At 54.9% G+C, this 24,673-nt stretch overlaps 1 long non-coding RNA gene across 3 annotated transcripts in view; it reads right to left on the minus strand.

Annotated features, from left to right (window-relative positions):
- LOC136329447 (uncharacterized) overlaps window positions 1–24,673 on the minus strand; it is a 196,082-nt gene that overhangs the window by 58,544 nt on the left and 112,865 nt on the right. The window contains exon 4 of one of the 3 annotated variants that reach the window (XR_010730191.1): window positions 13,778–14,011. The exons of the other annotated variants lie outside the window; for them this stretch is intronic. This is a non-coding gene — a long non-coding RNA (uncharacterized lncRNA). Of the gene's footprint in view, window positions 1–13,777; window positions 14,012–24,673 lie in introns of those variants that run through there. 3 annotated transcript variants of the gene reach the window in all.

Here is a 24,673-nt window from a genome sequence, read left to right on the forward strand (position 1 = left end):
AGGATACAAAGGCAATAGAATTAATGCAGAGAGCATACAGACTTCAAAGAAAATATAATTAACGTCCTCGGAGAAATAACGGGAAACGGTGTAGTCCGTAAAACAAGAAAGACGCAATCATGAAAAGTACATTCTGAGAATAAGTAAAGAGTTCTTGGGAATTAAAAATATCACGACTCCATTTAAAAGAGAAAAAAAATAGAAAAGAAATTCAAAATAAGTGCTTGACAATAAGTTCAAGACAATTTCCCAGGAAGCAGAATAAAAAGATGAGCGGTGGGCACTAGAAAAGGCAAGACAATTTAGAAGGTGAGTCCCGGAGGCTGAACACCTCACTGTTTTCAGAAAGATCAGAGGGAGGAAATTCACACACACACACACACACACACACACACACACACAAATGCAAGAACATTTCCTAGAACGGAGGTATACACGTCCTCTCTGAATAATAAGGAAAAATGAAATTCAAAAGTCCAAAGTCCCAAAGTAAGTAAGATACATCACTGTGAAATTTCAGAGCACAAGAAGATCGTGAGTGCTTCTATGGGGGGGGGGGGGTTGACACAAAATGCATGGGGACGTGAATGGCATTGGTCTTCTTCGTAGGAACGCTCCCTCAGTGCCAGACCGAGAACAGGTAGAGGCAGGAGGTGGTGGGCCACAGATACGGCTGGGGTGCAGCCGCAGGAGGGGGCTGTGGGGCCTCCCAAAGACCCACCCTGTCAGAGTCCCGAGTTGCCTGAACCATTCTTTCATCCTAATCATAAACCTCCCACACGTTCTGGAGTTTAAATTAGTTTGACTAAATTTCAATTACTTGCAGACAGAGGAGTTAAAGCTAACACATGGGGCTCAGTAAATTCCCATCCAGGTTCTGTGAGGATTAAGTGAGAGGAAATAAAAGGGGCTCGTCACGGGCTCTCAGGAAGGGACTCTGACTATCTCTGTGACATCCCTACACATCCGCCTCCACGCTTCCAGGCTCCCAGAGCGGAGAGAAGGTAGGAGCAGGAGAGCAGGTGGTGGGTAAGAACCCCGGGACCCTTGTGAAGGGGCAGGCAGGATGTGTGACAGAGCCCGTGATGACAAGCGCTAATGAGCGGCCGGTGTTATTAGATAGGAGGTGCTAAGCCTTTGTGTCTGCCTTCTGTCCTCTTTACACTTTCTAGAGGAAGTGCCAGGGAGGGTGAGAACAGGGGACCAAATTGTGGCTCCAACACCCATCAGTTCTGCCACCCCAACATCCAGGAGGCTTTGTTTGCTTGTCTAACAAACTGGCAAATCCCATCCCAGGTCCAAAAGGTCATTGTGAGCTCATGTGCAAGAAACAATGTATCTCCGAGCAGCAAATAGATACCAAGTCATTGCCCGGGAAAGGTTAGTTTGTCTCCTTATTCTTTCCTTCCATCCCTTCCTCCTTTCCTCCTGTTGTGTATTGCAGAGAATGTCTGGACTTGGGAAGGAGGAAAGGAGGAAAGGAGAAAGGAGAGAGACAGGATGGGGAGGCAGGCACTGATTTCTCTGCCTCGGTAAGCAGCTTTCTCAACAGGGCAGGAGAGATGGCCATGCCCCCCTGCTGCCTGGGGCCACCTACTGTTCCCTCTGTTCCATGCTCTTCCCTCATCTCTGAGTGGATGGCTCCTTCTCACCCTTCGCGCTGTAGCTCAGACCTCACTTCCTCCGCGAAGCCCCGTTCTTGTTCATGGACTGAGTCATAACTTGTAATTACTGTACAGATTGCTCTGTTCACCCTCTTGCTTCACTGGTGCTCCTCCCTCCTCCTGCACGTGTGTTTGGACATTTATCCCATTGCTCTCCCTCCCAGCCCCCAGGGAAGCATTTTCTGCCCTGCTTCCCCCCTGTGGCCCTGCTGTCTGGCCTCTTTCTTCTCCCTCCCAACAGCTGGCTGGGCTGAGATCCCAGCATGCCTTGCTGCTGCACCTGCCCCACTTAGGACAGAGGGAGGAGAAGGGGCAGAGCAGGTGGCTGGACTACTTCCCAGACTCTGACCCCCCACACACACTCTGACTCCCCCTCTGGAACGTCTTCACAGCACACACTGTCCCGTGCCCATGCCACGGGCCTGATCCCTGTGGTGGGTTGTCCCAGAGCCCCCACCTACAAGCAGAAGGATCTGTCTCACTCCCATCGAAGGCTCACTGGACACTTCTCCCCATTGCTCAGAATGTGACTAAACCGGAGAGCCCTCCAGAGGAGAAGGCCTGAGTATGAAGACTGAGGAAGCGAAGCCAGGAGTCCCAGGTGGCCCCGGGAAATGGGTTGGAGCGGAGAGGCGAGGCCGTGACCTGTGGTCTTTCTCCGGCACCACACTGCCTCTCACTCAGACCAGGTCTTGAAACCGAATGAAGACACCCCTAGTGCAGGACCACATAAAGGCTGCATTAGTAACAGCCCCAGGGAGGGATTTTAGGGGGGTCTTCATTTGGATTCTTCCAGAGGCAGACCCTCCAGCAAGAATTTGAGGCCACCTAGTTCCTTGGGAAGCACAGGGAATACAGGCTCAGGAGGGAGGCAGTGATTCAGGGGAGGGGGCCCCAAGCCACAGAGCTTTATTAAGTGGCTACCGCCCTGGGTGCCTCCGGTAGCTCTTGGGGTGGGCATGGGGCAGTGGCTCAAGGCCCTCAGGAAACTCTTGGAAATGGTACAAGTCACATGCTCAGAAATGTCCCACCTGAGGACCACGGACCAGGGAGCTGGGGTATTCCTACAGCAGCCCTGACAGCGAGAATGAGGCTGCTCCCATGCCGGCAGTGCCCGGGCACCTCTGGCCTTGTGGACAGAGCAGCCTTTCGTGGCTCCTGAAACAAATGCCCCTTGGGCACTGAGCTGAGGTCCGGGCGGTGGAGGTCGGCAAGAGGGCATGGAATGTCTGGACAATGAGGACAAGTCTCATCTCTACTTCTCACCACTTCAGTGAGAAGTGTGCGCATCAGCTGTGACCGGCGCCCAAGGCCCCACCCTTAGAGCGCACGGCCCTTGTCATTGGTAAGGATGGCGGCTGATGCCGGCATGGCGCTGGCTCGCTGTGCTGTTCCGAAAGCTCGCCACGGGCCTCACCCCCTGCGCCACTCGGAGCTAACAGCACCCCAGGAGCTGCCACGACACCTGGTATGTCCATCCCCTACGGTGGCTCTAGTAAATTACCGTGAACTCGCAGGCCTGGAACAATGCATAATTATCACTTTCCAGCTTTGGACGTCAGAGGTCCAAAACATGTCACCCTGGGCTCAAGTCAGAGTGTTGACAGGGAAGCGTCCTTTCTGGAGACTCAAGGGGACGATCTACTACTCATTGTCCTTCTCAGCTTCTAGGAGCTGCCTTCATTCCTTGGCTCGTGGCCCCTTCCTCCATCTTCAAACCCAGGAGTGTGGCACCTTCAGAAGCCTCTCCCCCTCTCTCCTTCTTTCTCCCTCTCTCTCTCTCCACCCACTCCCTTCTTCACCTCCTCTTTCATCCCTCCATCTCCTCTCACTCAGCTCTCCTCTCCTATCTCCCTCTGGTAAGGATGCTTCTGAGAATACCAGGCCCACTCCAGTGATCCAGGGCAGTCTCCCCATCACAAGATCCTACATTTGATCGCATCTGCAAAGACCCTTTTGCATGCCAGGACACACATCCCCAGGTTCTAGGAATCAGCAGGTAGACATCCCTGAAGGCCACACTACTGCCCACCACCCCCGACTCTGGCTGAGACAATGGAGGCAGACGCGACCTCACGGCTCACACCTGGAGACAGACGCGACCTCATGGCTCACACCTGGAGGCAGACGCGACCTCACGGCTCACACCTGGAGGCAGACGCGACCTCACGGCTCACACCTGCAGGCAGACGCGACCTCACGGCTCACACCTGGAGGCAGACGCGACCTAACGGCTCACACCTGGAGGCAGACGCGACCTCACGGCTCACACCTGCAGGCAGACGCGACCTCACGGCTCACACCTGCAGGCAGACGCGACCTCACGGCTCACACCTGCAGGCAGACGCGACCTCACGGCTCACACCTGCAGGCCGACGCGACCTCACGGCTCACACCTGCAGGCAGACGCGACCTCACGGCTCACACCTGCAGGCAGACGCGACCTCACGGCTCACACCTGCAGGCAGACGCGACCTCACGGCTCACACCTGCAGGCAGACGCGACCTCACGGCTCACACCTGCAGGCAGACGCGACCTCACGGCTCACACCTGCAGGCAGACGCGACCTCACGGCTCACACCCAATACACCTGGAGCCCAGGTGTTCTCATTCCGAGTCTGCACCCTCACTGCTGAGCAGCTGCTTCCCGGAGCTCACAGAACACATTTCTCACAGGAACCCTGTGAGCCGCCACAGGAGGGACAAGCATGAGCTCCGTCCAGCCGCTTGTCCTTGAGTGTGAAATGTCCTTAAATGTACCTAGAAGCACACTTTCCCCACAGGGTGCGCCAGGACTGAGAGAGGAGCCAAGGAGGCCGTCTGCAACTCTGCCTCGCCCACCGGACTGAGCGCTCTGAGGGACGAGGACACAGGAGACACGCTGAGCTCCCCCGCTGAGCACAGCGCCTGGTCAGATGGCGGCACCACATTGGCCGGATGAGTGGGAGGAGGGACAAATGCCTGAGGGAGTCCTTCCCGTCCAGAGCGGAGAGTGAGGACCTGCGCTGACAGAGGCAGGAGGCCGGGGGCAGGGGACATTGTCAGGGAAGACCGGGCGCAACTGAAGAGGGCTCGGCTGCATCCGCAAGTGGGAAGAAGAAACATACTCAGCAGTGAGCTTTCACCTGCCCGGGCCTCAGTTTCCTCATCTATCCAGTCCTGGGTGGTAGGGGGATTGGACCAGATGATCACCAGAGCCCGCCCCCCCCCTGTTCTGGGAGTTGCAAACTCAGCTCCCGTACTCTCCACCCCGGCCACTCCCCTTCCACCGCCCCCACGGGCAGCCCTGCCCGAGTTGTTCTGGGCCGGCGTTGTGACTCCAGGCCCCCTGTCCTCCCCCTGCGCCAGGCTCTTAAGAAAGTCCCTGTGCTCTTACGCATTTTAGAAATCTCACTCAACAGGGCCTCATGGGGTGTACATTAATCCCACAAGGTGGCTGCCTTCATCCCTGCAGTGGTTTACATGCGAGCCAGTTTCTCTGCCTATTTTAAGCGGCTGAACCCAGACTGTCTGCGGTGCTTTTCCACTTTGTCTCTGTGGCCGGCCGTTCATCTAGCCCTGCCCACTTCATGGGTCCTCGACACTACCACCTGTACCAGTCCCGGCCGGGAGGCCTGGGAGGCCAAGCGGGCCAGCACACCCCGCCTCTCCGGCCAGCCTGTCACTGCCCACGTGATCTCAGCCAGGTTACTCCACTTCCCTAAGTCCTGGCTGCCTGACTTTACTCAGTGATGATCACTGGTTTTCGTGAGTTTAAGAACACAACAGACTAGGCCCTTGCTCCCTGTGAGTCCCCTCTCCTCCCTGCTGTTAGAACCTTGTCACTGTTGATATAACCAAAGATGAGGAGGGCAAGTTAAAAAAAAAAATGTCACAGAGTGGGAAAGATCCAAAAAAAGTCTCAGCTCCAGGTTCATGCTCCACGGCTGAGAATAGGACTAATTAATATTCCGAAGGCACTAATGGGCCTTCGAAACCACATGAAGAAAGAATTCTGCGGTACAGTCGGCAAAGGAAAGGGGTGTCGTACAAGTTTCTGGGAAAGAAACCAAGGCGTGACTACCCACAAGGCCACCGCTTCAAACCCGAGTCAGGCTGTTTTTATAAAATCAAAAATTAAAATTATAGACTTGTCCTGCAAGCAGGCAAAGCCTTTCTCCCGAGAAGTTCAGCGACATTGCTATTCATGGGAAACAAGTTCAGCATAATCTCCGCATCCCTGGTGAGGAAAATGAGATGAGGGAAGGTTAAGAAATTTGGCCAAAGCTACCCAGACAGTGACAGAGCCAGATCCTCCGCCCACAGACCTTCTGACTCAAATCCGGGGGCCTCTCCAGTTTACCGCTCAGGCCTGAAGCGGTGAGAGGGACCCAGTTACCTGGCTAGAGCCACTCCCCACATTAACCACAGATCCCGGCACGGCCCCCATCAAGGGGCTTCGGCAGACAGGGGAACCGCTAGTCATCCCAGCATCAAAAGAAACAGAGCCCCAGCCCACTCCCTCGCCCACTCGCCCACTCTCTCCACTGAAGAGACTGAGCTGCTGCCCCACCACCAACTCCCTGCATCTCCGAGGGCCGGTGGACCCGTGACCATGAAAGCCAACGGGACTGACAGGTGTTCCTGAGAGAACGTGGACAGTGCCACAGTCCCAGCGGATGCATGACCTCTCTGGGCTTCCTGCTCTTCAGACATTTATTCATTCCCCCGCCCCAGCGTGCCAGGCACGGTGCTAGGTGCAGGGGTGCCAAGGTGTCAGGGAGGTCCGCCCGCACCCACAGAGTGATCAGAACCTTGTGGGGGAAGGGAAGACTCCTGACCGGCAGGGAGGGCAGGCACTCAGCAGGGCATGTGGCAGATGGTGAGCGCCCAATAGCTCATAGCGTTTTACATAATGTATTCGTTCAGCAAACACGACTTGAGTGCCTACGAGTTTAAGCAGGGCTTCTCAACGTGGGCACTAGTGACAGTCAGGCCGCATCGTTCCTCGTCGCGGAAGGGCGGGGTCCTGTCCTGGGCACTGCAGGGCGCCCAGACACATCCCTGGCCTCTACCCACTGGATGCCAGTCCCACTCCTGTCCAAAGTTCTGACACCAGGAATGTCTCCACACATTGTCCGGTATCCCCGCGGGCACAGCTGCCCCAATTAAGAAGCTCCGGTTTCACTGTCAGCCAGGTCTGGGCTCCAGAGGTGAGCGGGACAAGCCTCCCCCAGGAGCTGCCAGTTGGGACACAGACGCGAGCACACAACAGCCACCAGGCAGGGGTGCGTGCTGGGAGGGCAGAAGGGAGGCTGCCGCGGTCTGGGTAAGGAAGGACGGGGCCGAGCCAGGCCAGGTAGCTCAGACGGACAGGCAGGGTCCGGCTGGAGAGAGATCCCAAGGCAGAATGGACAGCGGTGCGGGGGGGGGGGGGGGGGCGGCTGGAGGGGGAGGGGTGGACACTGGAGGCGAGCAGGGCTGAACGGAGGCCCGAGGCCGGGGGCGGAGGGGGCGGCCCTGACTGCGAGAGGGGCACACCCGGAATAGTGCCTGCAGAGGACCCGCCCCCCAAGGCCCCTGTCTCCGGGGGGTGGAGGGGGCGGCCCTGACTGCGAGAGGGGCACCCCCGGAATAGCGTCTGCAGAGGTCCCGCCCCCCAAGGCCCCTTGCCTCCCGGAGGAGCGAAGCTCAGAGCCCAGGCGCTTAAACAGAGCTCTCCGCTCGCCCTCCCACACCCTTGCTCACTCCTCCACCTTCCCCGCTGCACAAGCCTCTGTACAGAGAAGAAACCAGAAAGCCGAAGTTCTCCTCAGGCCCCAGGGGGCCTGGGCTTGGGGCCTCCTTGCTCTTGTCTTCCCCCCAGGAAGGCTCCCTCACGGAGCCTCCTCCAGCAAAAGGGGTGACTCACACTGAGCCAATAATGAGCTCTGGTGACAAGGGACCACATGTCAAAGGGAAAAGTGCCGCTTCGCCCAGGGCTAGGGCCTGGGAACCAAGGGGCTCACAGGAGAAGCGGCTGAGTAAGAGTGACAGCTTCCCTGGTGTCACCCCCTCCCGCCCTGCGCCTAAAGTCTTGCTCCTCTAAATGTGCGTTCTGCAGTGAGAACAGGAGCTTCTGGAGGCTGATGGCTTCGTCCTCGCCTGGAGCTGTCTCCATCTTCCTTTCAGCTCGAGCGTCAGCCCTGTCTCAACACTGAGACTGCCGGACTGTCCACCTGGACTGTCCACTGCTTCCTCCGTCCACGTGGTCACCGGTGGTCACACCACGGCGCGCACCTGACCATCGGAAGCCGGCTGTGACTCAGGGCCCAGGGTTCTGGCAGTCACCACCAAGTGAGGAGCACATCCCCTCCCGCGGTGTTCTTGTCGCTGTGTGATGTAAAACACCATGTGGTTAGGCCCGCGGTGTTTAGAAGACTGCGCAGAACAGGTGACAGACTGAGCGGGGAAGAGCATGTTGAACCCGCCCCCGGACGTCCTCGTGCAGATAAGGACAGTGAGTGTCGGTAGGACCCCGGCAGGAAGGTGAGACCCCGGGCAGGCTGCACACGTGAGCACTAGGAAGCACATGTGAAGAAGGAAACCAGTCGTGGAGAGCGCAGAAGGGAAAAGCTAGCAGAAGCAGGGCAGTCCCCCACACACACCCTCCCCGGGCCGGCCGAAGAGGCCTAGCTGCTCCAGCCGCCGGCGGAGGCAGGGAGAAACTAGAAGGGGGGTGTCAGGAGCGCCTGGACCCCGGACAGAGACAGAAAGAGGGGATCCTGGGCCTTTTCATTCATTTATTTAACAAACATTTCCCTTTTGGAGGCATCTCTTGTATTTATATTCAGGGGAGGCAATAGCAGGTTTCCAGCCGTGAGTGCACACAGCAGAGTTGAGAAAGCTACTGCAGTCATCGGAACCTGCATGACTCCTCCATACTCACAGCTGTAGGCCTACCTTCCCCCACGCTCTAGAAGAGTCTACATCGGGAGACTTCATTCCGTCGACACCTACGGGACACATAGTTGCCAGGCACTAACACCTAAGGGAAACACAGTTGCCAGGCACTAACACCTAAGGGACACATAGTTGCCAGGTACCGTGTGAGAAAGAAACAGGAATATGCCTGGAACCTTGGCCACCCCCTTGTCGTGACAATGTTTCTAAATGTGTGAGACTCACCAGGAGTGGACACGCAGGGTGTCATCTGTCGTAACCCCACCGAGAGGCCTCTCGTCCGCGCACAGGTAAGGCAGGCAGTAGGCTGGACTGCACCGGATGAAGCCGTTCCCTTTTTCATTTCTTTCCCAACCCCCCTGGTTACTTTGAGACGAAAGTCTGAGTTCGGTGCCATATGTTGTTAACATTTTCTTAAAACTTGCCAAGTTCCCTTTCTCACAGAAAGAGAGAGAGGAAGTGGGGGGGGGGGGCGGACAACACAGAGAGACAGAGACAGAGAACTTGCCTTCAGTCCAGAGCCTTCAAAATCAAAACACCCAGAGAGGATTTGGTCCCACAACTGCATTACCCCTAGCTTTCCTCTTTATGGTAACCTTTTCAAGTAATGCTGGTGTTTAAAGAAAAATAACAAGTAGATAATAGGACAGCAGGTACATAAATAAGGTAAATACCAATGACTGAATTTTAGAAAAATAAGAGCATGATATTGTATGACCCTTGAACCCAGTTTTTTAGTTGTCATCCTCAGCATGCCTCACCGCCTACAGCACGACACAGCCCTACCCTGGTGAACTCGGGCACTGTCAGGCGACTCCCCGGCCAATGACATGTGGGCAGAAGGAGCATGTGTCATTTCCTGGAAGAAACGTGAAACATCGTTATGTGATTCGCTGTGTCTCCTTTCCGTCTTCCATGGGATAAGCAATATGGCAAAGACAGCCTCCCCCCATCTGGACTGGACAAAGAGGGCATGGAGTGAAGTCAGAACTAAGCCAAGGGGGGCACAAAGCTTGAGAAATCCACGCGTGTGCTTATACGCCACCGAGACTCAGGGGCTGGTCGTGAATGCAGCATCACAGAGCCCATCCCGACTGACACAAAAGCTACGGCCCGATCTGACAAAGAGGTGCAGTTGGCTCAGTACAACCCATCCCCATCTGTGGAGGGAAAGAACCGTTGGGCCCTAATGCTAGATGTGTTCCCAGTGGGGCACATTCCGGCATCGCCTGGAGCAGCACCACGAGGAGGTAAACCCCGCAAAGGCAGATGGGCCCCACGCCTGAGTCACGAAAGGTCGATGTCACGGGTGCTTTGTGCAGATAACTGGATGGTCCTGAAGTCCTCAGAACAGGTGACAGTAAAGGGGAAGCCCACACCTTTGGCACACTCCATACCAGAGGCACTGTGCAGGCGCTTTGCACACTTTCTCCCACGGGATCTTCTGAAGAGCTGACACTATGTCCCATTTTACAGATGAAAAGCTTAAGGCTCTGTCCCACAGTCATCTGGCCAGTGACTGCTGGAGTCAGGACTGGCACCAACTCCTCCAGAGCCAGTCCGACCACTTCCTCTGCGGCCTCCCTAGACCACGCTGGCAGCCGAAACCTGGACACGCGCCGCCGCTCCATGTGCTTTCTTCACACACCCTCGTTGACGTTTATTGGAAGTGTGGGATAGGAAGGCTCCGGTTAGAAACCTTCCGCACATTCGCCCCTCTTCTGCATCTGCAACGTCCAGGTTGCATCTGGAGTGGAGATAGCAGGGAGTCTCCGGACAGGGATAATTCCCAGAGGGCTGCTGTAGGTCTCTCAGCAGTCAGCGCGGCTGAGCGTCGCAGTAATCTCCCTAAAGTTGGCAGTTAAATATTTTGAACCTCAGCAAGTCTAGGGCCTGACACTTAGCTACGGCCAGTGAAATGACACTCAAACAACTTTCTCATAAGCGATGCTCTCAGAGTCCCTCCCACCTTTTCTTCTCCCCTTCCCCCACTTCCTTGGCTTCCTTGCTTCTCGGCTTCCATCTTTAATCTGGGAATAGGACAGTCCTCAATCCCTTCACCGCTGAGGTCCTGAAATGAGCAGAGAAAGGAAGAAGGCAAGTCAGAGCCAGAGCGAGGGAAGGAAATGATAGAGAAGAATGTGAAGGAAGGAAATGGAGGTCAACTGGTTCCCTACTCTCTGTCACGCACCATTGTCGGCACGGGCTCTCGCACCTGTTCTCAGAGCAGTCTCGACAGATGGCCCACGGCACCGTCACCAGGTAGCAGTGACCTTCCCGGGGTGCTAACGGAGGAAGAGGTGAAAGGCGTTGAAGGGAAGAACAGATTGGGTCTCTTGGCCGTTTGGCCCAGAATAACCATGAGAAGAAGTTGTGTTGAGTGTCGCCCACCGTCCAGCCATGGCCTCCTTAAGGGCAAAGCGACCGCTCCCAGTCCTCCCTGGAACCTCACTACCCCCGACATGGTAGGTGTGTACAAGGCATATTTATTTCTTCTACCCATGCCTGAATGCCCATGACACTCTTCAGGCTGGGTTTACTCATTTAGTCAACATGCATTCAGTAAGTGTTGATGGGGTGCCTGCACCAGGCACTGTTGTAGGCGGCAGGAACATCAGGGGGAACAGAAAACAAAACACAAGCAACCCCACCCTGCTGCAGCTCCCGTTCTAAGGGCGGAGACAGACACCAGTCAAAACGGTAAGTGAACTCCATACTATTCAAGGAAAGTGTTAGGTGTTCGGGAGGAAAATAAGGCCACGAGGAGAGGTTAGGTGTATTGGAGGGAGTCGAATGTTCTGTTCAGTAGAACACTCAGGAGAGGCCTCACTGAAACTATGACATGTGAGGCCCTGGCCAGTTGGTCAGTGGTAGAGCGTCGGCCTGGCGTGCAGGAGTCCCGGGTTCAATTCCCAGCCAGGGCACACAGGAGAAGCACCCATCTGCTTCTCCACCCCTCCCCCTCTCCTTCCTCTCTGTCTCTCTCTTCCCCTCCCGCAGCCAAGGCTCCGTTGGAGCAAAGATGGCCCAGGTGCTGGAGATGGCTCCGTGGCCTCTGCTTCAGGTGCTAGAATGGCTCTGGTTGCAGCAGAGCAACGCCTCGGATGGGCAGAGCGTCGCCCCCTGGTGGGCATGCCGGGTGGATCCCGGTCAGGCACATGCGGGAGTCTGTCTGACTGCCTCCCCGTTTCCAGCTTCAGAAAAATACAAAAAAAGAAAGAAAGAAAATATGATGTGAGCAACGGCGTAGAGAAAGCAACAGAGCGAGCCAGGCAGCACTCTGAGAGCAGGGATGCGGGGACAGAGGACCAGGATGTGCATAGGCCCCGGGGTCCGCACGTGCGTGGACAGAAGGAACAGCATTCAGGGTGGACCAGCACGGGCAGTGGGAGGCGGACAGCAACCGCTTGCTCAGCTGTACTCTGAGACGTTGGGAAGCAACTGATGAGTTTTGTGCAAGACGATGGCATAATTTGACTTGCATTTTAACCAGATTTTTTTTTTTTATTGTTGACTTTGGAAATGGGCTGGAAGAGAGGGCAGGTGGAAACAGAATACTGGCTAGGGGCTGTTGTATTTACCAGGCAAGTCGCGGGTCGGTTTGCTATTTCTGCAATGTTGTTGGAATTCGCTTCTTGCTCGCTGCCTACACTGTCCGACAGACAGGCCCTCACCATCGCTGGCCTTTGTTGGGACGGTAGCTTCCTAATGGGCCTCTCGAAGCTGATCCCCTGAGTTAGTCAGGATCGGAGAGGCTCTGCCTCAGCAACAAACAGATGCTGGAATGTCAGAGACTCGTTCTCACTACGTCATCACCTGAGGGAAGCCAGCATGGCCACTCCCCAGGCTTACAAACCTCTGCCCGTGTCCGTCTGAACAGGACACGGGGGCATTATATGGCCCCGACTGATTCCACAGAAGTCTATGGATGCAGAGCGGCTCAGGCCCACTTGATGGGCATCAACACTCTGCCAAACTTGTTCGCTTTCTGGAGCATAAATATCCTCCAGTCCCCTCCACATCCCTCTCGTGTTCAAAACCTGGTGATGGGCCCCCATCTCCTCACACTCTATCGTGATAGAATAGGTCATTCTTCCATCGGTTCCCTCCTAACACACATCTTTTCCTTTGTAAATAGACATTATTGCTTAACCTATCTGTATCCTCTACCCCGTAGCCAGTAAAGCCATTACCATAAAAGGTTTTAGGCTTTAATGTGTTTTAAGGAATCTTTTAAAGGGAATTGGGATTCTCAAGCACACAGGTGGTGGTTTATTCACCTCATCTGGGAAGCAGTATATGAGGCAGCGTTGACATCCACTTCCAAAACAAAGGAATCAGGGCTCAGAAAATGCAGGTGGAGGGCGGTGTCAAGGTCTGGGTTCCCATGCAGACTTGTGTCTCAAAAACCAGCACTTCTTAAATAAATTTAGGAATGACATGAAACCCACTATAGGAATAGGGATTTAAGGATGACTGAGGCATTATTGTTGCCTTTTTCATTCTCCTTTCCACGCCTTTCCAGCCTGTGGTGGCTTCTGCTGGGTCCACAGTCTCAGACCTCACCAATGTCTAGGTGACGCTGTGGAGCCACTACACACAGTAAATACAAAGGCTGAACAACCCTCCACCGACTGCTAGTTCAACTGAGAGAGAGACTCCTACTCTCAAGGCTTCAAATGTCATACATCTGTCAACAGTCCCTTTTAATTATCTGTTTGTGCATGAGGTCCTCCATGGCAAAAGTCAGTTCTTATCACTTCTTCATCCATGGCATAATTGCATTTGGAATGAGGATGCTTGACTTAGAAAGGGCCTATGGCACAAAGAATGGATAGGAACCAGTGACCCAAGGATTGCTAAGCCCTGTCTAAGATTCTGACCAGGAGATTAGACCCATAGACTCTCTTCAACCCTCTGAGTGTCTACACTTTGCCAAGTGCCATGTTGGGACTGAAGATGCAATAGAAAATAAAGCACATCTATGCTCTCAAATAGCTCACGGCTGGGCCTAGTGGCTTCCTGAATGGCCAACAGGACACCAACAACACCACATCCCTTCCCTCCGTGCCTTCCTATCCATACCCTTCCGCATACACTTGCATCTAAAAGTCCAGAAAGCAGGAAGCCATAAGCACTAGTCTTTTTTCTCTATATATTTATTTTTTAAAGACTTTATTTATTCATTTTTAGAAAAGAGAGAGAGGAGGGGGAGGAGGAACAGGAAGCATCAACTCCCATATGTGCCTTGACTGGGCAAGCCCAGGGTTTCGAACCAGCGACTTCAGTGTTCCAGGCCGACACTTGATCCACTCACTGTGCCACCACAGGTCAGGCCACGCACGAGTCCTTGATTCAGGGAACTCAGGGGCTTTCCCCTCCAGTGTCACTTCCAACAGTCTTCCACCATAATCTCAGTTCCCCCCTATATAAAAAGATAGAGTTGGAACAAGGGAAATCGGAGGGTTCTTCCAGCTTTAAAATTCTATGAAGACCCATTGATTGCCATGCGGAGGCCACCTTATTAATTCAGACCCAGAGAAGAAGCCCTCCTAACTATAGAATTGTCTATCATTTGCAGGAAGAGCTCGGCGGAACTCAAGCTGTTCAAGTTCCCTTCTCCTTGGCCAAGCACGACTTCCTCGCGAAAGTTTTGGGTGGGATTTTTTTAAGCTCCCAGAGATGTTTTGGACATTGATCCGTACTTGCATACCATATGGTTGGAATTTAGTATGAGATAGTCAAGAACAGACAGAATGAGCTGTTTGTGCCAAGCACCCAGTAATTTAGGAAGTTTCAAGAAAATGAATGGTTCTAAAATGCCAAAAAACACAATTGGAGGCAGAATGGGCACCTCTCAGGAGGCAGAGAAGAACGAAATGTTCTGAAAACCTGATGTGTCACATTTCATACAAAACAAACCCCCCCCCCAAACTGAGTGGCTTAAATCAACAAGCGTTTATTTAGGTCATTATTCTGTGGGTCAGCAAGTTGGGTCAGGGTACCTGCGTAGATTTTGTGGTCTTGGCTAGACTACGCTGCAGGGGTTTGGGCTGCAATGGTTCAGCTCAGCTCTGTGTGGCTTGTCACGGGCCACAGCCCAGGACAATTCAGACACTGGTGACTGGGATCCCAAAAGAACAAGTGCCAATGAGCAGATGCTTTTCAAGTCTCAAGGTGCTATTATCGAACAAGTCATATCGCCACTCTACCTTCAAGGGGTGGGAAAAGGTCCCACTTCTTACTGGGAGTAACTAAAAAAGTCTGTCAATACGAAGATACAGGAAAGGAACATTTTGGGGTCTGTTTTACAGTCACTTAGACAAATAGGAGTTGGTTCAATTTCATGGAGAGTTCACCATGAAGAGTGAAAACGAGGGCTGGGGAGGAGAGGATGCTGGGAGAAACAGAAGGTTAACAAGACGTGAGCACTTTTCTCAAGTACAATAGTTACAAGAGATGTCACGGGTAAGAAGAATTATAGACATGCCGATAGGTTCAGACTGAAATGCTCCTAGTGACATGGCACAAAAGAGGCTCTGAACCCAGGAGGGCCCTCCCCCCTCATTACAGGGAAGGAGAAAGGAAGCCAACACCAAGCACCCGTCAGGAATCAGATGATGTAACATTTTTTATGTAATGCTCTCCAAAGTGAACGTCTTCCCTATTGTAGAGACAGGGAAGTCTCGGATCTAGGATTTGAGCCCCAATCTGTTTGACACCAAATCAGTGCTCTTCTGACACCGTGTCACGTAGCTTTTGGCTCTTTCAGGATCCAGCTAAGTCAGCACAGTGATTACCATTTCACCAGATAAAAATAAATAAGTAAAGCTCAAGAATCAAGTCGGGGCTTGTCTACAGAGCAAAATCACAGCTCTCCCCACAGTACAACACTCCCTCTTGAACGAGTAGATGCGGGGAGCCCCCCGGGCAGTAGGAAAGGGGAGGCTGTAGTTCTAGCGAGGGGGCTTTCCTAGGAGTATATATACCACATGCTACCTGAGCTGATGCACGAGAAATTCTGGGGCCACTCCTCGATGAATCCAATCTGATCATTCTTGCCATTAACTTTCAAAGGTGTTAGCAGATTCTTAGAACTTTCTTTATCACAGAAAATTTAAAACCTATGTAAAAAAAAATAAAGCAAAAGGCACGATGAAACCCCACATCCCCATCATCCAGCTTCAACGATCTTCAACAGATGATCCATCTTGCTTCTCACCAGCTTTCTACAATAAAAGATACATCTCGAGCCTGCGCTGGTCACGAGCTGCTTCTGTTGGACCAGTGCGGGTACCCCAGCATCATTCGAGGTGACCCCTCATTTTTTAAGGGAGAAGAATAAAGTCAAGAGGTAGGAATGGGCTTTCCCACCGTCCCGAGTGGAGTAGTAGAAAAGGAAGGATGAGGGCTGGGGCCCCCTGACTCTACACTCACAGCCCCCCCACTCGACCAGCCTCCTCTGAGGCGTCGGGGTGTGTGTGCGCGGGGTGCTCGCCCCCTGCGCTGCCGCCGCCGTCACCATCTCCCGCGGAGAACGAGGAGGTCAGTGGGAATTGGATCTGGCCTCTGTCCAGCAGGCTCAATGGACTTTGTCAGCCATGTCCTCCTCTGACCTTCTCACTCTTTCAAGGGTAATTAACCAGCCAAATGGGTTCCCTCTGCTGAGCGTTGGCATCCAAATAATCACACACACACACACCGCAACTGCTGGTGACAAAAATCACTCCTGTGAGGTCCCACCCGGTCCTCCAATGTCACGCCCTTCATCAGCTCGGCTCTCCCGACTTGAAGACTCGGTGTCTCCCAGAGATGCAGGCTTGGGAGAGGCCGGAGGCTTCACAGACGCTCCTCTGCCACTTGAAGACTCGGTGTCTCCCAGAGATGCAGGCTTGGGAGAGGCCGGAGGCTTCACAGACGCTCCTCTGCCACTTGAAGACTCGGTGTCTCCCAGAGATGCAGGCTTGGGAGAGGCCGGAGGCTTCACAGACGCTCCTCTGCCACTTGGAGACTCGGTGTCTCACAGAGATGCAGGCTTGGGAGAGGCCGGAGGCTTCACAGACGCTCCTCTGCCACTTGAAGAGTCGGAGTCTCCCAGAGATGCAGGCTTGGGAGAGGCTGGAGGCTTCACAGACGCCCCTCTGCCACTTGAAGAGTCGGAGTCTCCCAGAGATGCAGGCTTGGGAGAGGCCGGAGGCTTCACAGACGCTCCTCTGCCACTTGGTTCCAGTGGCACATTTCCTGGGGAGAGGTGACCTCCTTCCCTGGGTGACTTGTCCTTGGGAGCCCCAGGCGATACACGGTGGCTTGCTGGGCGGCAGGAGGGGGGTCCTGGGAGCCACAAGATAAGCGCCTTTTGGGATGAAAACATCCATGTTCCCAGCAGCCGCCAACGCGACCAGGTTAGAGCATGACTCCCGCGGTGGGACTGTGCTCGGTGCTCTACACGCAGGAGTTCACGTCATCCTCGCTGCAGCCTGCGCGGTACGCATCACTGCTACCTCCACTGTGAAGAAACAGAGGCACAGAGCCTGGGGACTTCTGGAAAGTCGTGCCTCTCGTTGAGTAGCACAGAGTATGTAACCCAGAATAACTGGGTTGAAGACGCTACAGGGTTGCCACGTGTGTGGGGCTATCACTGAAGCCGGAAGGGTGAGGGTTGAGCAGGGAAAAGTACAAGGTGGTGTGCAATCAGGTCTCTCCATCGAGTCCAGATGGAGATGCTGAAGGGAGCTAGGCAGCTAAAAGGGACCCGAGATCCATCAGGGAGGACCTGGGGGTGAGACGCAGTATTTGGAGGGTAGCTACCTTTACAAATCTCTTCTCCGCTCCTCTCTCCTCATCTTGACAATAGCCCCAAATGTGGGGGTTATCTAGCCCCCGTTTCACGGATGAAGAAACTGATGTTCATAAGGGGAAACATGACTTGCCCAGTAGCCTAACTAGGCATTGGGACTGGCTGTCTCCAAGTCCGGAACCTTTCTAGTCCGGCGCAGTAAAGGTAAGTTTGAATCTGAGACTGTATGGTCCTGCTTCTGGATGGGGTACCTCGCTCCAGCCCCATGGAAACCTACAATGAGTAGGGTGACCATAGGTCCAGCTCGTCCAGGACAGTCCTGATGTACACCTGTGTCCTAGTATACGGAGTAATAGTGCCCTCTTTCATTTTCAAGAGATCCTGCTTGGGTGGAAAACTATAATGCGGCCCTGACTCTAGGGGCGACAGTCTGCAGAGCGGAGCAGTCACTCTCTGCAAACTTCCTCCCCCCGGGAACAACGTCGCAGAGCTCCCACAAAGCGCAAGAGCCACCGAGGAGACTAAATTTAGGACCCCAGGGGGAGAGACACTCTCCAGGTGATCCCTCCCACTCTCACCTTCAGCCCCACCTGACGTGGAAGAAGTGACTGTTCTCCCAGCAGAAGGGTCAGGAAGACGGGAGCTAAGAAAAGGGGTGGAGAGAAACCAGGACCGGCCGTCTGCCCTCCCCCTCCCTGACCACATGCCTGACGTAATTCCAGGCTCGGGAGGGAGCGTCCCGACAGCACAGTGCCAGGCCCCTCTCTGCTACCGCGCTGACCCAGATTTCTTCAAGCCTCCACCCACTGCACACCTCAGCCCCGGCATCGTTCTGAAAATCAGTGAGGACTGCTCTGAAGCGTCTTCCCCAGCGCCCGTCCCTTGCTCAAGTGGACGCAGCGTCAAGGAGAGCACAGTGAGCCCACCAAGATGACCCTGGAGTCCCAGGGCGGCCGTTGGAGACAAACTCCCTTCCCCGGGGCTCAGGCGTGTGAAGGGAAGGAGCGAAGGCCGGTCAGGCCGACCCGGGGTGGACGCCTGGCCCTGTCGCAGGCCAGCAGGGAACGCCACGTGCCAGGACGGCGTTTTCTGCCCCAGGGGAGGAGCCGCAGTGGCCTCTGCAGGGGTTGGAGGCTGTAGCTCCCTGAGGTCTCCTGGCACACCCTAGCAGTCTATCTGATCAGAGCGCAGCGCTCACTGAGTTCACCTCTGTGCCTTCACTGGGAGTAAGCGGCGGTGAATAACGGCATCGCCCCAAATATCACCTGTGCAGATTCAAGGTCCTCTGGTCCCGGGTCACACCACTCTCCTCCCGTTGATAGGAGGAGGTGGGGAGAAACCAGCCCTTGCCTCCCTTCTGTCCCTGAGGCGTGCAGGGCAGGGACCGAAGCCCAGCCCTGCGATGATTAGAAAGACGGAGGGGAAGGCTCTGAGGTCAGGGAGATTGATGATCAAAGTGGTGGCCGTCGACGCTCAGCTAGTTACGTTAAGCCGTCTCTACCTCAGTCCCCAGGTCTGTGAAAAGCAGGCAATGCCTACTTCATACAGGCGTTGCAAAGATAAGACAATACTATTGCAATATGTAAAATTTATTGTAAAAATTAGGCAATATGGATGTCTCAAAGAAGTGACCTGGGCAAATGCATGTGCTGTAATCCCCCCTCCCTCTCGCTCTTCTCCCTTCCCTCCACCTCCCCATCTTCTTCCTAACTGCTCAGGGCGACCTTGGAACTCTCAGCTGCGACTGCGGACTGCATGGTGCAGGAAGTTCCACTAACCGCTCCAACTGTGTCAAACCACCAAGAGTCGGGAGTTCACTTCTACTGCATGGAATAGCTCGCTACTGCGTGAAACAAGGCACTCCTACACTGACTGTTATGGACTGAATTGTGTGCCCCCCAAATTCATCTATTGAAACCTTAACCATAAGATGGTACTAGGTCATGAAGGTAGAGCCCTCATCATGGCATTAGTGCCCTTCTAAGACGTGACACCAGAGAGCTCTCTCTCTCTCTCTCTCTCTCTCTCCTCTTTCTCTCTCTCTCTCTCCTCTCTCTTTCTCTCTCTGTCTCCTTTCTCTCCTCTCCTCTTCTCTCTCTCCCTCCTCTTTCTCTCTCTCCTCTTTCTCTCTCTCTCTCTCTCTGTCTCCTCTCTCTCCTCTCCTCTTCTCTCTCTCTCAGCCTCCTCTCTCTCTCTCTCCTCTCTCTTTCTCTCTCTCTCCTCTTTCTCTCTCTCTCTCTGTCTCCTCTCTCTCCTCTTCTCTCTCTCCCTCCTCTTTCTCTCTCTCTTCCTCTCCTCTCTCTTTCTCTCTCTCCCTCCTCCTCTCTCTCTCTCTCCTCTCTCTTTCTCTGTCTCCTCTCTCTCTCTCTCCTCTTCTCTCTCTCTCTCTCTCTCTCTGTCTCTGTCTCCTGTCTGCCATGTGAGGGCACAGCAGCAGGCCGGCCATCTGCAGGATGAGATTTTCCACCAGAACCCAACCATGATGGTGCCTGGACCTTGGGCTTCCCAGACTCCAGAACCATGAGGAATAAATCTCTGTTGTTCACAACCTTCCTAGGCTGTGGTGTCTTCGCTAGCCGCCCAAGCTGACTGAGACAGTAGCTGGAAACAAGCATTTATAACATCTCACAGACTAACAGGCCACGTGGGAAGCCCCTCACCTTGGCCAGGTTTCTTTGATCTCAGCGGGCTCACTCATTGATCCAAGGCCAGCGGCCAGGTCGGCTGCGAACTGGATGGTCTGGAAGGATCGGGCTGGGCTAATTCCTCTTTATTCCACATGGTCACACTCACTCCAACAGGGTAGTGAGGCTGGTTCTCACAGCAGTGACAGGGGACCGAGAGACGCCAGGGGAACACGTGTGGCCGCTCAGTGCCTCGGCTGGAACCTGACCAGCAGCACTCTGCCACCTCCCGTTGACCGAAGCCGGCCACAAGGCCGGCGCACTCACGGGATGAGGTGACCAAGTCCATCTCTTGATGGGGGGAGCAGCAGGACCACATTGTCAGGGGTGGAGAATCGAGGCCGTTTCTCCATCAGCCTACAGTGTAGCAGCTACTGTCACCTGTCACCAACAGGTGGTCATGCCGGAGCCGGGATTCAACTCCAGACCTGCCTAACATCAAACTCGGAGCCCTTTGAGGACACCATGTTACTACTTTCAGCAGGATAACCAAAACAGCTCTGATGCAAACATCTCGATGCAAACATCCTGAAGTCTGCAAGAGGATGAGCGTTTTCCACTCCTCCCCCTCTGGACCCCAGGCATCAACAGCGCCCAGGGCTGCCCAGGAGGTGGGCACAGCTTTCTTCTGCTGCTGCCCAGGACTAGCTCTTCAGACGGGAGTCACCTCCCTAATTAGTCCTTCTTAGATGCCAGGTTCGTGTAAGGTCACAACAAACCCAAAAGTTGAGTAATTTAAGAAGGATCCGGCCTCAGTGGCAACCAAGCCAGTCTCGCGGTCACCTGGGTGGGTGGCTGGCTGTTCTGCCTTCACTGAGTTGTCAGGTAGTGGACTCTGAACCCCAAACGTAGGCTGATCTCGGCAGGAGGGTGGCAGCCCCCCGTAGTCAGCGGGCCTCGGGTCTCTTCGTGGAGGAGGCTCCAATTGCCTTCATTTTCTGGGAGTGGGTGGCCCAGGCGGCACTCAGAGCAGCAGCTGTCTCCATTTCTCTAGCCCCAGAGGCCTCTGCGGAAGCTTCGGGCACGTCCTGACACCCCAGTTTTGCCCTTCTCAAAAAACTCCCCATCAGAGACCACGGGACTTAAAAGAGGCTGCTGAGTCATCATGTCCGATTCGACCATTTGGTAGAAGGGACACCTGAAGTCCCAAGAAGAGAGGCCACTTAGCCACCCCGGGCGAGCCAGCGAGCCGCAGAGCTGAGGCTGGAGCCGGATGGAGGCACCACGGCAAAGCAAAGGAGGCTGCGTGCTCCCGGTCAGCCTCATGTAGCCCCAGGCAGAGCTTTGCCCTCTGGGCGGTGTAACCGTGGGCAGTGTAAGCGTGGCCAGTGCCCGCAGCCCCAGGCCTTGGTCTGCTCATGGTTCACGAAGGTGCGACTCCCGCTCCTGCAGCATCACTGCGGTACTGACGTGAGGTGACAGATACAATTCGCCACAGGCGTCCCGGCCCAGAGCAGGGGATCGGCAGGAGACAGCTGTGGTGCTCCTCACACAGCCCGTGTGGGGACGGAGGCAGGAGGGCAGGCCGGAGCGTGGACGGTTTCTAAGGAACAGTGGACAAGAAGGGTTTGCCTGCAAGCCGTTCCTGAGATGAGCCCCTCGGGGGAATGGAGTTCCACAGGGAGCGGGGTCTCGGGCGGGTTTATCCCTTGCTGCACCTCAGGACTGGATACGGGGGACAGTAATCATTCCCCGGGGCCGATGGGCGGGTTCCTCCTAGGTCGCTGGAGGGGTGGATTGTGCAAGCGTGGTTGGAAACTCCAGAGATAGGCTGCCAGCCAGGCTCCCTCCCCCACCTCCATCAATTAGCACAGAAAGGAGGCGGGCAGTGTGGCTCAGGCCAAGCACAGGGGCCACAGAGCCCAGCGTCCTGGGTGGGAGCTGCAGTGCCATCATCCATGCCCGTGGGGTTCTCAATGTGTCAGTTACGCTCCTTCAGGCTCCATGTTCCGTTTATATGATGGGACCGGATCAAGCGTCCCTTTCAGAGGGTTAGTGCGAGTAACAACGGAGAGCAGGGGCCCTTGTTGAGCTCGGGTCCTGACTCCGAGGGGTGGCTCCATCTGTGGGAGCTCCACACGCAGAAACGAAGATGAGCCCCGCATCCCGGCCTCGCTCGTGGTGGCAGGGGACGCCAGCTTCTCTGTGGGGCATCCGGGAACCGGAAGCCCTCCCCAGTCTCCCTGCCCCACTGTGTGCCTGCCTCAGCCCTGACTCCCGCAACCCTTGTTTATTGGGGTTCTGTAGTCGGGGGGCCAGTGGCCACGGGTATTGGTAGGGGAAATGCCCAGCTGGGAAGAAGGAAGGAAAGTGTCAGTGATGGGCAGCAATACTATGCCAGGGTTATGTCCCCTCCGGAATTAGGGGCAGCAGGAACCACGTCCCTGCTGGTGCTTCTTCGTCTGCATTGGGCCGACAGGAGGCCAATGACCCGATCCACAGCCCAACTTGAATGTCACCTGGGATCCCGGGGTTTCTGTAGCTCTATACTTTCAACCTTCTCTCTCTTTTTTTAAGTCTTACTTCTCCTTCACTGTCTAAATTCTGATAGCACACCTCAACTGCTTTGTGAAATAAGGGTAAGTATGAATCAGTTCATCTAATGTCCCCTACCACCCACCCCAGAATGAAAGCGTCCCCCTCTCCATTTTATACACGGAGTAAGGAGCCTCCGTGAGGTAGAGGGACCTGCCCAAGGTCTCACAGCTATCGTCAGCGGCAGTGGAGTTCAGAGCCACTTCTGACCCCAGGCTGTCGTGTTCCTGGAGCCACGGGAGGGAAGGGGATCTGCAAGACCACGGATGGGACCAGGTCTGCAGCCAGTCCCTCCACTCAGAGCCTCACGCCTTTTCTAAAGCCCGGCGCTGCCTCATGCTCGCACTGGGGCAGTATGAGGAGGACACTGCAGTGGCTCCTCCCCCTTTCCTGGGAACTGCCCAGCTGACCTCTGGGCCTCTCGAGGAGGACACTACAGTAGCTCCTCCCCCTTTCCTAGGAACCGCCCAGAGTCTCAGCCCAGGCAACGGCAGTGAATGTTCACTAGCACATTGGTGGGAATAGTCTTGTCACTCAATGCCAACACCATTGTCATGGCAGAGGACTAGGGTCTGGGAAACTGAGGCTTGGGATGGGCACAGTGGTCCCCCTTTAACACTAAGGCAGGTGTGATGCAGGACAACACCCCCTGGATGTGTACAAGTGAAGCCGTGGGTCTCAGACTCAGACGGTGCTGCTGTCCCCTTCCCGTCCACTGGAAGCTGTCCCAGCTCAGCTCCTTAGCTGTTAAATGCCGGTGCTAAGACGTGGCACCGGGCTGCCATGCAGATTACATAAATTACATGCCATAACCCAGGCCAGCGCCAGCGCCACGCCCAGCCTATCGCCAGCATTAACAAACAGGACTTGCAGGTATTAACCAAATTTGTACGGCGTGTCACAGTTTACAATGGAACTCCACATCTATGCCGGTTACTACGGTTTCAGTAAGTGACAGACCTCGGTGGCTTAAGACTAATCCTGGCCGGGGAATAAGGAGGAAGGATGAGGCCAGCTAAGACTGACTCCAGCTTTTCACATAACGCCCCCGGCTTCTAAGGTGACCCGATGTCTGTTTGCCACGGACAGACCTGATTAGCTCCTGTTATACTGGAATGACAACTAATGGTCCCTTTACTCCTTAGAGAGCGCTGTTTGGAGGGTAAGCTACCCGATCAGCCTACCAGTAGGCAGCCGCACAGCTGGGGTTTTGACGAAGAGACGCAGTATCCCGTCCAAAGCTTGGACTCCGGGTTCTGAGTTAACACGGTTTGGCCACTTCGTAGCTGGGTGACCCTGGGCAGACTACCTAATCTCCATGGATATCAGGTCCCTGGTCTAGAAAGTGAGGACAAGGCAGGGCCCAGCGCCCAGGGGCAGGGGAAGGGGAAGGACACGTTAAAAGGCTCGCCAGGCGCAGGGCAGGCACCACCACCACCGCCCGTTCTTCCGGGAAAATAATCACCTACTAAAAATGCTTCTGGAGGCACATTTTGGCAAGCTTAGCCCATCAGAAAGTTCAAAAGGTAAAGAGCTTCGCTGCCTCAAAAATAAATAGAGGGTCACCTCTGCACACACGGTCGGTGGGGGCTTCCGGCGTTTCTCGGTCATGACGGATGCCAACCGCGAATGTTGACACCCGTGAAATTTCACCCTCGGCTTCCTTCAGAGTCACCGCCGATGACAGCCGGTGATTGGTGGCCATGCTGTCCACCGCGGGGATGTGTTATAGATTTGCAGTGGGGCCGTGCTGGATGGGAGGCTTCATGGCTATATTTAACTGGACGGGAACAACGCCAGCAGGACGGAGCTGCCGGCGACCTTGGCCAGTCATTACCCTCTGTGACTCTCCTGGGGCACCTGCCTCTCCTCGTCCTTCCCAGTGCCCACACAGAAAGGGGACACGGGCAGGTAAGGAGGGACGACCGTGCATCTGCACAGAGCCCTCGGGCTCCTAGACGGCAGAGCTGCAGAGGGCTCTGCCTGGACACCACGTCCATGGCACGCATGCGGGACCCAGGGCACACACAGCACAGAGAGCTGAAGGAATGTCTCGAGGTCACAAAGCAAG

Source organism: Saccopteryx bilineata, chromosome 3 (assembly GCF_036850765.1).
Source record: "Saccopteryx bilineata isolate mSacBil1 chromosome 3, mSacBil1_pri_phased_curated, whole genome shotgun sequence".
Lineage (NCBI taxonomy): Eukaryota > Metazoa > Chordata > Mammalia > Chiroptera > Emballonuridae > Saccopteryx > Saccopteryx bilineata.